This window comes from Ochotona princeps, chromosome 21 (genome assembly GCF_030435755.1).
Source record: "Ochotona princeps isolate mOchPri1 chromosome 21, mOchPri1.hap1, whole genome shotgun sequence".
NCBI classification, from domain to species: Eukaryota; Metazoa; Chordata; class Mammalia; order Lagomorpha; family Ochotonidae; genus Ochotona; species Ochotona princeps.
In genome coordinates, this window is record NC_080852.1 from 17,297,897 (window position 1) to 17,312,800 (window position 14,904).

General features: G+C 42.2%; 1 protein-coding gene across 3 annotated transcripts in view; it reads right to left on the minus strand.

Annotated features, from left to right (window-relative positions):
• Window positions 1-14,904, minus strand: part of PTPRG (protein tyrosine phosphatase receptor type G) — a 698,717-nt gene that overhangs the window by 488,361 nt on the left and 195,452 nt on the right. The gene's annotated exons all lie outside the window — the stretch shown is intronic.

Sequence of the window (14,904 nt, forward strand, 5' to 3'; positions counted from 1 at the left end):
CCTTTTAGGTTTTCAACACTGAGGATCTCATCTCAGCAACAGAAAGTAAGCTACATCAGACATAAACTATTTCTTTCCATAATCATCAAGTGATACCTTGGTATTTCTTATCACATTTGGCATAGATGCGAAAAACACTAATGTAAACACCAATCTCCTCAGTAAAATAAATAGAAAGGCAGTTGTTAAGCCTCGCAGTGAAAAGGTCAGCAAGAAGGCTTGTATTCCACATTGGAGAGCCCAAGTTCAATATCAAGCTCTGGATCTAAATTTCAGCCTCCAGCTAAGGCAGTTATCAGAATGGCTCAAGTTACTCACAGGGTAGACTCTGGATTGAGCTCTCCGCCCCTGACCACAGCTCACGGTGGGAGCATATGAGGATTGAACCAGCATATGGCAGCTGGCATACATTCTTTCTCTCTGTTCATCTCTGTGTTTCTCTGCATTTCAAATTTAAAAAGAAATAATAAACTGCAAATTCCAATAATAATATTAACTTAGGTCACATAGCTACTGAACTCTCAAGGAACTTAAATCCCAAAGCTGCCACCCAAACACATAATAGGGTATTTTGGCATTGGTCAGCATTTCCATTCCCCCAGCAACAGTATCCTTCAGGTTCCAAATCACTCCCCATAACGAAATTTTGAATGAAAGAATGAAGATACGGAGTTAAACCAATTTACTGCTGTCATCTTGCCAGTGTAAAAATAGTGAAAGTTTACAAAGTACACAATGTGCCACACGATCACAAACTGGTGGAAAATACCAATCTTTAGGGTGAGCATTTGGCCCAGCTGTTAAAGTGCTAGTTAGGATGCCCATGTCCAACACTGCACGCCTCTGCTTCTAGCTCACAGATCCCGAGAGCCAGGTGACAGCTTCAGTGTCTGGGCTCCTGCCACCCGCATGGGATACCTGATTTGGATTTTCAGCTCCTCACACAGGCAGAACCCATGCCTGACCGCTGCAGGCATTTTGGGAGTGAACAGTGGATAATAACAGATAATCTATGTGCCTTCCCACCTCTCTCTCTCTCTCTCCCTCTCTCTCTTTCTCTCTCTCTCTCCCTCTCAATTCCTCCCTCCTTCCCTCCCTCTGCCTTTCAAATAAATACATACATTTTTAAACATTAATTTGGTATTGTGGCAAAACAGAGTTCCCACTAAGAATGGAAATGGAGAGGAAAGAATCAAAAGTTTTACTCTGCATTCAAGAGGATGGACCAGACACAGTGCAATCCAGGGACACTTAGGTATCCAGTGCAACCTTCTTTTAACCAATTACCTTTAAAAGACTGTATTCTTCAGCAGCAGCTCAAATAGTCACATGTGGATAGCAGGTAGAGCTGACATGAGCAGGCAAGCAAGCATCCTTTATTTTCTTCTGCCTACTTGTACAAATCCATGCCATGTCCTCCCTGTGTTGATGACGGTATAATTGCCAATGATCTTAACATCACCTAATTATACAGTAATGATTTGAGCTTCGGAAATTCCCAAGACAGTAGTCAAGACACATTCAGCCTTGTACACTGAAAGCATACTAGATTTGCATCCAACAGAAGCTGCCAGGATCCACCCGGCCCTGACCATTTCCATTGCCATTCTCCTTAGGCTGAAATGGATCTGACCGCCTCAGTGAATTATCCGGGCAACAGCGTCATTACTGGCATTCACATTACTTACAAGAAAGCCAGATTTTCAAACGCCAGCAGAGCAAATCCAAATGGGGCATGAAAGTGTGCTTAGAATCACTCACAAAATCCATAAATGAATTAACACAGCCACACAAAACTTCCCCATGGGATGGTCAGATTGAGCATGAATATTTCACACTTGGGTGACTCTTCAGGCACAAAACTCAGTTACCCTTTGTCTTTTGGAATCAATTTTTTTTTTTAATAAAAATCCTCCTTTAGTATCATGCTTAGGGTAAGGATTTCAATCTGTTAGATATTTCCTAAATGTGAGATATGTGGATAAGACCTTTGTTCATGCAAAAAATGTTTTTCAGTATTGGAGTGTGGGTTTTAGCTTAGGCTGTTTCGTAATGCGTTCAAAAGTGAACTCAGGGTCAGTTACTTAGCTCTCTAAATCTGTACTTTCCCACCTACACCACAACAGCAAAAATCAAACCCTTTTTTGGGGATTGGCAGGAAAAATGACCTACTACTCTTATGCACAGAATAAAGTACCCATGAATTAACTGTTTATCCAGTTAATACCATCACTCCCCCGAAGTATCAAAGTCTGCCCAAGAATCATCCATTCAAATGCATGGTACCCTGGAACTTTGTAACGTGTTTCTCCATCAAATTATAGTGGTTTTTTTTTTTCACTTTGCTATCACTAATCTGCAGTCACCTGGTCCCTCTTCCATTTCAGGGGGAAAGAAAAAGTTTTTAAATCTGTGGGTAACGTCTAAGAAAACAAGTAAACCAATAGACCATTTTCATTTCTCAAATATTTTATCTCCTCTAATAATCATCACAGAAAATGTCTTACTTCCTTTTTGCCAGCTAATTTCCACAGGATTACATTTGTCAGATATCCTTTCAAATATCTTACAGATTGTATTCAATCCTCTTAAGCAGAAACTTAACAGTTATATGGGCTATGACATGTACCTGCTTGTGTGTTTTGCTTTTAAGCTCAGTAAACTAACATCTGATGCTTCAAATGCTGTTTTTGCCTGTGAAAGCAACTCATTCATGGTTGATCAGTCAACTTATTTTCAGACTGTTATGAAGCTATTCCATTCTTTTCTCATTTTCTTTATGATGGAGAAATAATAAAATCTGAAAAGCCATGTACCAAAGGGCATGGGGGAAAGTGACACTGTAGTCTGATTTAGCAATCCAATTTCTGACCATTTTATTAAAACGTAAAAGCACCAGCATATGAAGAGGGAATATAGTAACACCGACTATGCCCAGCAAGTGGATAGTGCAAATGCCCATCAATATGGACATATTTCAGTGATGCATGGTATTTGGGATTATAGAAAGACTTGTACTCTTATGGATGACCCATGAAGATATCTACCATGCATTGTTAACAGACACTGTCGCCATAACTTGCTGCTGTGACATTGCAAGTTATGACATCTCTTACAGCACCAGTATCACATATCAGAGAACTAATCTAAACTCAAGCTATGCCATATCCAATCTAGCTCCTGGCTAACACACCTGGGAAACAGCAGCAGGTGGCGCAAAGGTCTGGGCCAGCGCGACCCACAGGGGAGACCCACATAGAGTTCCAGGTTCCTCCTGGCCATTTGGGAGTGAACCAGTAGATAGAAGAAGCCTTTCTTTAAAAATGAGGAAAAATATATCAACCGCACAAGAATTAAATCAGAAGGAAGAGAACTGTTCCATGCTGTGATAATCATAGCAACAGAGGCTGGTGTGTGTAGGAATCCCCACTGAATGCTAATCCAGAGCTTCCCCAAGTCTGACAGGGAGAGGGCACACAGCACAGCCCTTGGTTTACCTCCTTCCACCAGCCAGCAGCCTTGTCACCTCCAGAGAACCCTGGTTTTCTCTCCAGTTGGTCCCACTTGGAATTGATCAAGAGAGAAAAGGACAGTCCAGAGGTCATCACGGTTCCACAGCTGCTCGAACTACCCCAACCCTATTATACGGCTCAGGAAAGAACAGGGGAGTGAGGAAACGCCATCTTCAAACTTCCCAAATGTCCCAACTTGTCCCCAACCGTTCCCATTGTCCACTGGAATAGGAAAACAGTCACAGTAGAAAACACGACACGCATAAGCACAAGAATGATTTTTGGTATCACATTTCAGATTTCTCTTCTGTGGAATTGAAGTATAAAATGAATTAGGAGGGATAACAATGGATTTGAACCAAAAACCCAAACATGTCTAAGATCTCTAACTACGAGTGAACAAAAAGACAGAAACCATGTGCAACGCTCAGCTCGTAGTCTGAATGCAACTCCAGGACCATAAGAACATAGATTTCTAGACCTTGTGACCTAGAGAGGAAGCTTTAGTTTTTTGGCTTTGCTTGCTTTTAAAGGAAAAAAAAAAGAAAGAAGAAAAGTGACTCTTAAGACTTGGAACCCCTGGTATTCCTCCTTAGAGGTACCAGAGCTTCAACAGAGAGATGAAGAAGTTTAGCAGATTCTATAAACTTCACTCACCATTATGGGAACCAAAAGCTTTACCTCTAAAAGTGTCAGACCTTCCTTATCATGTATCTGTTATCTAACAACAACAACAACACAACAAAGCATAGTTCAGTGCTAAAACAGTAACAGTACAATTTCTTTTCAACACCCTCATCTCCTACCAATCTATCATTCCACCCTACCTATCCCATGAGAAAGACTAGCAGAAGTGGAAAAAAGCAGCATGTCTCTAATGCTGACATGAAGTAGCCTAAAGATGAGAACAAGAGCCAGAGGGCAAGTCAGCACCATGGCATAGTAGACTAAGCTTCTACCTGTATTGCCAGGGTCTCATTTGGCACAAGTTTGTGTCTCAGCTGCTCTAATTCAGATCCAGCTCCTTGCTTATAGCCTGGAAAGGCAGAGAAGATGGTCCCAGTCCTTAGGCTATTGCACTTATATGGGAGACTCAGAAGAAGCTCCTGGCTTTGACAGGACAAGCACTGGCACTATGGCTCAGTGGCTATTCCTCACCTTGCATGCGCCAGGATCCCATATGGGTGCCAGTCTGTGTCCTGGCTGTCTCAATTCCCATTTAACTCCCTGCTTATGGGCTGGGAAAGCAGTGGAGGACAACTCAGAGCCTAGGGACTCTACACCCATATAGGAGACATAGAAAAAGCTCCTGGCTCCTGGCTTCAGATTGGTTTGGCACCAGCCATCGTAGCCACTTCAGCAATGAACCAGTAGACAGAAGACCTTTCTTTCTATAACTCCTTCTCTCTATAAATCTGACTTTGCAATAAAAAAAATAAATCTTAACAAAACCCCACATAAATAAATAAATCATAAAAAATACATAAATATTTTTAAAAAACACATAAATAATTTAAAGTTTTCAAATCCCAAATCATGAACAAATTTGTCAGCTGCATCACTCTGCACTATTCCATGCTATTACTACCCATTACTATCATTTCTTACGTGCTCTGTACCAGTGATTTCCAGGAAATGGCAACTTGCCCCATCTACCTCTCCAGGGGCCATGAGGCAACAGGTAGAAACACATTTAATTATCCCAACTGAGCGGAGTGCTACTTTTTATGATCAGAAGGAAAAGACAACGACAGATTCATATCACCATATTTTATTTCCTCTTCCCATACTCTCAAACTCTAGTCCAAATACAACATGAAATAAAAACATTACACAGTTTCTTACACCATCATTTTCAGGAGGCTCTTAGTCATTTCTACAAGATTTTCATTGACAGTGACTAGGATGCATAATTCCAGCACTGTAAACTAAATGGTTTCTAATCCCCCCAAGGGATTCCTTCATACAAAATGCACCCCTCCCTGTGATAAGAGGTAAATATTTCTGATATACAATGACATCACTTTTCCTCTCACTGCTTCATCGTGGGTGTGTGAGTGACATGCAATTCAGCCATTAAGAGTGACTTTCCCGAACTGTGGTTATGCAACAAGGTGGAGGAATTCACCATGGTGGGAGGGTTTGGGGAGAAGCCAAGTACCTATGAAACTGTGTCACATAATACAATGTAATTAATGAATTAAAAATAATAAATAAATTAAAAAAAAAAAGAGTGACTTTCCCCCATCTGCATCACATCCAACGGCACCAGAACAGTCACTCACAGGTATTGGGAAATCCTTACCAGGACAGACACACAGCCAACATGTGGTGTTCAATCCACTGTCTCCTCTCAATCTTCCTGGAAACGCACTCTCCCCACATACCCATTTTCCTCCTTTCTGTTTACAACCCTTCTTAATGTTCAAGTTCACAATGAAAATGAGTTTCCCATTCTTCATTAAAGGCTCTGAGAAGTCCTGCAGCGAAGTGCATTTCATTAATATCTTGATCTCTGCCTTCTGTGACCACACTCCTTACACACAAAGCCCATTAACAGCCTGCTCAAGTCCCACTGCATCACAGACTTGGGGGAATACAAGCTCTCGGCCACTACGCCTGCCTGGGCATTGCCATGCCAAGACTCAGAACAGGAGCAGCCAGACAGGGCCACAGCATTTCCATACTGATGACTTCTTCCTGTGCAGAACGTTTCTACTCCCAGAGGCTAGTGCCAGGAAATCAGTAAAATTATGTAAATCTCTAGGTGAACAGTTAAACTGGCCGTAAAAGTCTCCCAAAGTCTGAAATTAATTCCTGTTGTAAATGTCCCTACCACAAAAAGACATACATCACACCTGTGAGTTACAGAGAGATAAATTCATGATTAGTTGTGATAAATGAGAGCACTGAAGGTTTTCTTGATGAATAACGCTCTGTCTCGATCAAATTCCAGGACCATAAACATGAATTCTTCACAGTATTTATGACTCGCATTCTACAGACAAAAATCTAAAACCAATTAATACATTTCTAATTATTACATTTCCTGGCCTCTGAGAGCATAAATCTATTCAGTTCTAAGAACTCAAGAAAACATCAAATACGGCTCTGAACTTGCATTTTAAGCATTCTCTAGTCCATGGACAGACACATCTTTGTTCACTGGAAATTTGTGTTTTCCACGTTTTAGACTATAGCTGTATTTAGCTTACTAAAACAAAATAACTGGGCCCGGCGGCGTGGCCTAGCAGCTAAAGTCCTCGCCTTGAACCCCCGGGATCCCATATGGGCGCCGGTTCTAATCCCGGCACCTCCACTTCCCATCCAGCTCCCTGCTTGTGGCCTGGGAAAGCAGTTGAGGACGGCCCAATGCATTGGGACCCTGCACCCGCATGGGAGACCTGGAGGAGGTTCCAGGTTCCCGGCATCGGATCGGCGCGCACCGGCCCGTTGCGGCTCACTTGGGGAGTGAATCATCGGAAGGAAGATCTTCCTCTCTGTCTCTTCTCCTCTGTGTATATCTGACTGTAATAAAAATAAATCTTTAAAAAAAAATAACTAAATTTCAAGCAATTAGTATCAACGAATACTTTGCTCTGCATACAAAGTGAAACAAATTTTGTAAAATGTAAATCTCCATTGGAACTACCCTGAGATATATTATTTAAATGAGAATTATGCATTTTTGGTTGTCTACATGCAGAAAATTAGGAGAATTTATCTACTACAGGAAAATCATGAGCCAAAAGCAAATGGGGTGTGGGTACATGAAGCAGCTTCCTTGCCACTAAAAGTTATTTACTAAAACAAATGCACTCTACCAATTCTTCCATTTCCAAGGCAATCTGGCTCAATCATCCATGGTTATTTCGTAACATACGATTTAAATTAAAAACATTTTAATACAAGAATGATGTTGATACATTTGTGACAGCCACACATTTTCATTCTTATTATAATGCATTTTTCATTTTCACCACAGAATTTTGAAATCCCAATTCTACTCCTTTTATAGTTACATGGAGATCTGCAAAATGTGGGATAAATTAGAAGTGTTAGACTGGAAATCTAAAGGAAGAAACTTCAAAGAACAATTATGACTACAAAAAGTTTCCTGTCCACAGCAGTGATGGGCAAAATCTGGAAATGTCTGCAGGACTCAGAAGAAATCCAGGGCTGGAAAGGGTGCTAAAACAACCCCAGCACTTGTTTGAACACAGATGTGCTTTGCTTCACTATCAACAAGCTTCAGGAGCGGAGCTCTCAGTGGCAGGAGTAGAGGGAGTAGTAGTGATAAACACGTGCGCACAATGTAAGCAAAGCACCCGAAACAGGCCCAACGCGATAGCCTAGCGGCTGAAGTCCTCGCCTTCAATGCACCCAGGATCCCATATGGGCACCAGTTCTAATCCCAGCTGCCCTGCTTCCCATCCAGCTCCCTGCTTGTGGCCTGGGAAGGCAGTCGAGGACGGCCCAAAGCTTTGGGAACCTACACCCTCGTGAGAGTCCTGGAGGAAGCTCCTGGATTCGGACTGGCACAGCTCCAGCCGTTGCAGTCACTTGGGGAGTGAATCATTGGATGGAAGATCTTCCTCTCTGTCTCTCCTCTGTATATCCACCTTTCTAATAAAAATAAATAAATCTTTTTTAAAAAAAAAGCATCTATAAGGTGTCATTCCAGTTTATTGGAGTATTTCTGGAAGAACCTAGAAAAGGAATGATCCTGTATATTTTAAGCTTTTTGTAGACATATAAGAAAAATATGAAAACAACCACAGTAGAGTATGGCATGCTTAACCCATAAAGTCAGGGGCTGTCATTGACAATAACATCCTATTTTCTTTTTTTTTTTAAGATTCATTTATTTTTATTGCAAAGTCAGATATACAGAGAGGAGGAGAGAGGGAGGAAGAATAACATCCTATTTTCAAAGACTTTGAGCTAACTGAGGGCAGAGAACTGAACACACCATCTTTATACCGACACAGGAACAAGAGGGCATGGGGCAGATCAAGCACACAGGGATGACCTGCTTTGTGGAACGGTGAGGGCATCAGAACACATGGAAACAAACACACATGCATTTACACCCCACCACAAGGTACCTGTTTAACCTCAGCGTATCAGAGAATCTATTCTAGCAGGAGCCGATGGGCGTCACTGCAGCACTCACATGACCTCACTCCATGTAAAGGTGTTGACAACGTGAAACACCTGCACTGCAAGGGCCTGTCAATCACCATCCACAGCTAGATTTTTCCCTACCAATGTCTTTATTAAAAAAAGAAAATCACTTAACTGTTTAAGGGCCCAGCTCTTAAGTGACTTGTCAAAGCTTACAAACCGGAAAACTGAAAATTTTCTCACAGCCTTGAAGTTCATTTTTCAAGATATCTCTGGTGGTTAGCAATACTGAGGAGGACATTATTTCACAAGAGTTTTTTACATTAAACAGCTGACACATGGAAGACCCACAGGGGACCACAAAAAGAAAGAGAAAAGTAAGGGGCAAACATTAAGGGCAGCTTCTAATTCTTTCATCCTTTCATCCCATCTTGGAGTTCCAGGGTTCAAGGATTGGCTCTATTCCAAAATTCCAGAGCCCTGGAAGACAGGAGGGAATGGTTCAAATTCCTTGGGTCTCTGTCGCCCACATGGGAGGCTTGGATGGAGTCCCTAGCTCTGGCTTCAGCTTTGACCAGCCTTGATTATGACAGGCATTTAAGGAGTGGATCACTAAATCACAGCGCTTTCCCTATCAATGTCTCTGCTCACATCTGCAGGTCGCTGTCTCTCTCCCTCTCTCCATGCCTTACAAATAAGACACATTTAAAAAAAATTGTTAATTATTTAAACATTAAAATGTACTAAAGAAAGAGTAATCTCACAACGTCTTTAATGTAGCATAGTCATCATTCGTACATACTTATCAAAAGAGGTAGGTGCCACAACCAGAGTCAAAAAAAAAAAAATAGAATGAATTTAAGTGCAGGCCATTTCCTCTGTTATTATTTTACAAGAAAAGACACAGAGACAGACAGACATTTTGGTGTTTTAATTGCCCTCCACAGCCAGAGATGGCAGGCCAAAGCCAGGAGCAGAGAACTTAAGCCAGGTTCTCCATCTTGGTCACAGGACACTAGGTACTTGAGTCATGACCTGCTGTTTCCCAGGGTACACGTTATCAGGAAGTGTAATTATAAGCATAGCCCAATTCCAACACGGCATATGGGCACCCCAACTGGAGTCTTAAAAAAAAAAAGATTTACTTTTATTGGAAAGGTAGATTTACACAAAATGGAGAGACAGAATGATTCTCTATCCACTGGTTCACGCCGCAAATTGCACAAAAGCCAGAACTGAGTCAATCCAAAGCCAGAAGCCAGGAGCCTCTTTCAGGTCTCCCAGGTGGGTGCAGGATCGCAAAGCCTTGGGCCTTCCTCCACAGCTTTCCCAGGCCATAAGCAAGGTGCTGTATCAAGAAGATAAGCCGCTGAAACATGAGCCAGGGCCCATATGGAATCCCAGCATTCCAGGCAAATGATTTGCCAGTTGAGTCACTGTACCCGCTGGCACCCAAGTAGAGTCTTAAATGCTGTACCAAATGTCCAGCCCCATTTCGTTAGGACTGTAGGCATATGATGATGGAGCTTGCCAAATTGTCTACTTCTACTCTTCAGTCCCCAAAGAGCGTTAAACACCATGGTACAAATTGGATTCTCTGATACCTTCGGCATCCTGCAAATAACACCTTGCACAATGAAACAGTCACGCAGCTAAGGAGCAGGATCAGTAACTGCACAGCATCACAGTGACGGGGCTGTTCTGTGCCATGGAAGACGCTGAGGCACATCCTGGACCTCATCCCCCTACATGAAGTTTGCTTACACAATTAGCACCACCTGTGACAACCAACGAACACCCTCAGACTTTGTCAAAAACCCTCTCCTGGGGCCAATCAGTCCACAGTTGACAAGGACTTCATTACCAGAAAGGAAAATGTATCTCTAGCAAGAATACTGTGCCAGAAGTTGCCAAAAGGAAACTAATAGGGTGACTTTGGATCCATCATTTCACTTGCTTGGTTCAGCTGTCTCTCCTCTTCTCTCTGCCTACAACGCTTACTCCACAAACACGTATTTTCAGCCTCTCATTATATTTGCTCAAGTAAAACCTTATCAGAGGTGTCTTTCAAAACTAAAAGAACATTTCCCACACCATCAACATCTTTGGCAATGGTATGCTGAAACTACGCATTATTTTGAGTTTGCTTCATTGTCCACCTGTGGAGGGAACTGCATACAAGAGCATATTGTTAGTTATTTAAAAGCACATAAAGCTCTTACCGTTCTTTCGTTGTTATGCGCAGCTAATTCCCGAAATCAAGTTCTTTTATGGTGAGCCGAAGACATTAGACACAAAGACGTACTTCAGGAGATTTATTCCAGCGAGGCAGGAACTGGACGGAGGTGGTGAGAGACAAGGAGGGCAGGCGCCTGGGGGGCCCTTTATGTGGTTCAGGTGAATCCACAAGGTGTTGGGGCGGGGATTGGGCAGGGTTGAGGGCAGACGCCAGGGGATTGGTGCGTCAGACTGTCACACATGATTGCCTAAGGATGATTGGTAAGTGGGCTGGGTTGGGGGAGGGGCCAGGAGAGACTGGGGTTAGGATTCTCAGGTGAAATGCTGGGCTGCATCTAATTGGTGGATGGATGGACAGGTGTGTAATTTCGTGAGCTGTGAGGAGGAGGAAATGGCGCTGGGTCCAAGATGGGATGTTTGAATCACTCCTTACACATATCATAATGTATCATAAAATAGAACTAAAAGGTTATTTTAACGCAAAAAAATTTTGAAATCCGTACACTTTTTCCCCTTTATTTTCCAATAACGTTTTGTAAGCTTCTCAAATGTTTTATCCTTTACTGCAGTCCTATGTTTGGAAGTCAGTTCCCTACCTAGCCCATATTTGATATTCTTTCAGCAAAAGACTCAATGAGTGAAGACGGAAAAGAGAGTGTAGCCAGGCCCTTTCCATCTCTCTGTTTCTGTGGGCCCTCCTGAATTAGGCAGGCACAAGGCAAGGTTTTTGGAAAGCTTTTTAAATCAACAGCTGCACCAAATACCTCCCGTTTAGAAGAACATTTTCAAGCAGCAGATCTGTCCCATGTCACAGCATCAGTGACTGGGAGGGCAGGGCCAGCAGACACATGGCAGTACCCAAGAAAGGACTCCACTAGGTTGCCTCTCCCAACTTCTCCCCTTTGGCAAAGAGGACCTATCTCAGGGGTTGGTGTGAGCATCAGTCAGAGACAGAGCTCAAATAGCCCTGGGCCTGGGACAGAGTTAAAGCTCACTACATACAACTTGCTGATTCCTCTCAACGTCTACATTCAACACAGTCCCACTGAACTTCCTGCAGGAATGGAAATATTCTGTACCTGAACAGTACAAAAGCAAAGCCACAGCCACTCACAGTGACTGCAAACTTAAACCATGGCACAAGTGAGACTGAGAAACTGATTTTTAAATTTGATTTAATTTCTTTTAATTAAATAGCCTCATTTGATTAGTGGCTGCAGAAATAAACAACACTGCTATTAATACTTTAAAGGACTCTAAACTCAAGGAAATTTATTCTATTCTTCCCAACAGTATCAGGCTTCTGAAATAAATGCTCTTGAAAATCCAAACAAACTTCTGTCCTATAATTTCTTCCACTGTTAAGTGCCATGGTGTGGCTTAACGTTTAAGATATGGAAATATTGGGCCTGGAGTGATAGCATAGTAGTTAAAGTCCTTGCCTTGCACACGCCAGGATACCATATGGGCGCCGGTTCTAACCCCAGCGGCCCTGCTTCTCATCCAGCTCCATGCTTGTGGCCTGGGAAAGCAGTCAAGGACGGCCCAAAGCCTTAGGACCCTGCACCCGCTTGGGAGACCTGGAAGAGCTCCTGGATCCTGGCTTCGGATTGGCTCAGCTCTAGCCATTGCGGCCGCTTGGGGAGTGTACCATCAAACGGAAGATCTTCTCTCTCTCTCTCTCCTCTCAGTATATCCGCCTTTCCAATAAAAAAGATAAATAAATCTTAAAAAAAAAATTTGGAAATGTTGACAAGAGCAGCAGCCACTATGCATTATGTATCCAACAACCAGCTAAATCCCGATTGGTGTATGTCAGACATGCTAACTCTACTTTTTTTTTTCATAGATTGTTCTAATCTTTAGCATGTGATTTAAGTCTGACCAAAGAAATATAAAGATTGAACAGGGGGTAGGATGCTTTGACCGAAATCTCACTTGCTTCTGAACAGAGGCACACAACAGTTCATTTCCCTACCACATCACCTTCTCTCTTGATTTTATACTCAGCATTTGACTTTTGGAATTTCTGAAGCCATATTATACCACATGGAAACTGAGTACTGAACTTACCCATTAATCAGGCAAAGATAAACATGGAAAACAAATCTTAAAGATGGCAGGGCACAAAAACAAACCCAGAGGTATTCTGTGATATAAACAATAAACCACCCTTATTATTAAGCCTTCTAGTCAAGAGGTATTTATGAAAAACTGCAACGGATTTTTTTTCAAAAATCTTTGTCATATCCAAACACACTACTGGAAATTGGCTCCATGGAAATTGGTGGGGCGGATATGGAATCCTGATACTATGGATAGCCACAATGTACTCGGACAACATAGTAAGACAAATCTGACCATTTCTTTCTGGCACAGCAGGTAGGCAGCCCAATGGGCCATGAGTGTGGATACTTGCTTTTCACACCCTAGTGGATGGTGACAGAAAGGGCAATCTGAACCCAAAAAGGATGTTAAAAGAAGGCTCATTAGGAGGTGGTGTCAGAATGTAAAAGCCACAGGACCTTCAAAAAGTGTCAAAATCACTCCCTAAGAGGAGAGCATGGACTATGCACTTAACAAAGGTGAGAAGAAAATACTCCCCATTATCACAGTAAGCCCTAGAAGCACAAACAAGCTAAAAATGGCTTTAGTTGGCTCATCTCAGGGCGTACAAGTCACACAGCCTAGCAAAGGTTCCAATTTCATTTTTCCTGCTAAAATTCTCAACAGCCAGTCAAGTACAACTGTACTAATGATATACACACCCTGCTTAAGGACAAACACTTTCCTAATATTTGGTACCAGAGAGAAGGGGAAACCAGACACAAATGGATTCTAGGAGGGAAAGATGCCAATAATATTTGAGGCAGAACTACTAAATGATGACTGCGGGAGCAGAAAGACTTCATGTATCTTTCAGAAAAACCTGTCTTCCTCCGGGGGGATATTCTTCAAACTGGAAGACGAGGGATAACATAAACAGGAAATCTGGATCAAGTAGCTTCCCAAATCCAAGAAAAATCTCAGGATCAACAGAAAACATTAAGTGGTGGCAGACTATTATATCCTTCCAATTTTAGTATATGTGCTGCCATAGCGAGCACAGAGAGTATTATATCCTAAGACACCACCAAGTCATATCATCAAATTCTGCAATTCTCTCTGAGATAAGCAGAGATGATATTTAAAATATGTGACAAATCAAAGAAATCAGAGCTCATAACCAATCATAATAGATGGTGACAACTGGGTGCACAGTTTATTCTAGGATCGTCAGGAGATCTCAAAATCAAGGAAGAGGGTTATGGGGACCTGCCTTATGCCAAAGGCAGAATTCTGGGAGCTTGGATCAGTGTATTTTAGGGTATCTGAAAATCTAGTTCACTATATCACAATCAGCACTCACAATGAACCTACACACTAAATACATTCTTTAATTTTCTCAACCAATTCATGAATGCTATGTCCTTTCCAATTTTTCATATCACAAACTTTAATTTTATGATCTACAATGCAAGGATTTTAAAGACAATAATTTCTCCTACCAAAGATGACTTACTTTGCCATATTGAAATGCTAACTATATTATTGGTTAGAATCATTCTTTCAATTAGTCAACTTCAGAGCCAGGAGCTGTGGCATACCTGGTAAAGCTCCTACCTGCAATGCTGGCATCCCATTTGGGCACATGTTCCAGCTTCTCCAGCTGCTATCCAGCTCCCTTTTAATGTGCTTAGACAGGCTGTGGAGGATGGCCTAACGGCTCAAGCCCCGTGTATTTGTATAGGAACTGTGGAAAAAGTGCTTGGCTCCTGGTCCAGACCAGCCAGACCTGGCCCTTGTAACCACTGGGAACAGAAGCAACAAATGTAAGATCTATCTCTTGCTCTCTCACTTGCGCTCTCTCTCTCCCTCCCTCCCTCCCTCTCTCTCTCTCTCTCTCTCTCTCTGTAACTTTGCCTTGGAGAGGGCATACATACATACATACCAACTTTTACATTGACCAACTTTTATAAACTATTAA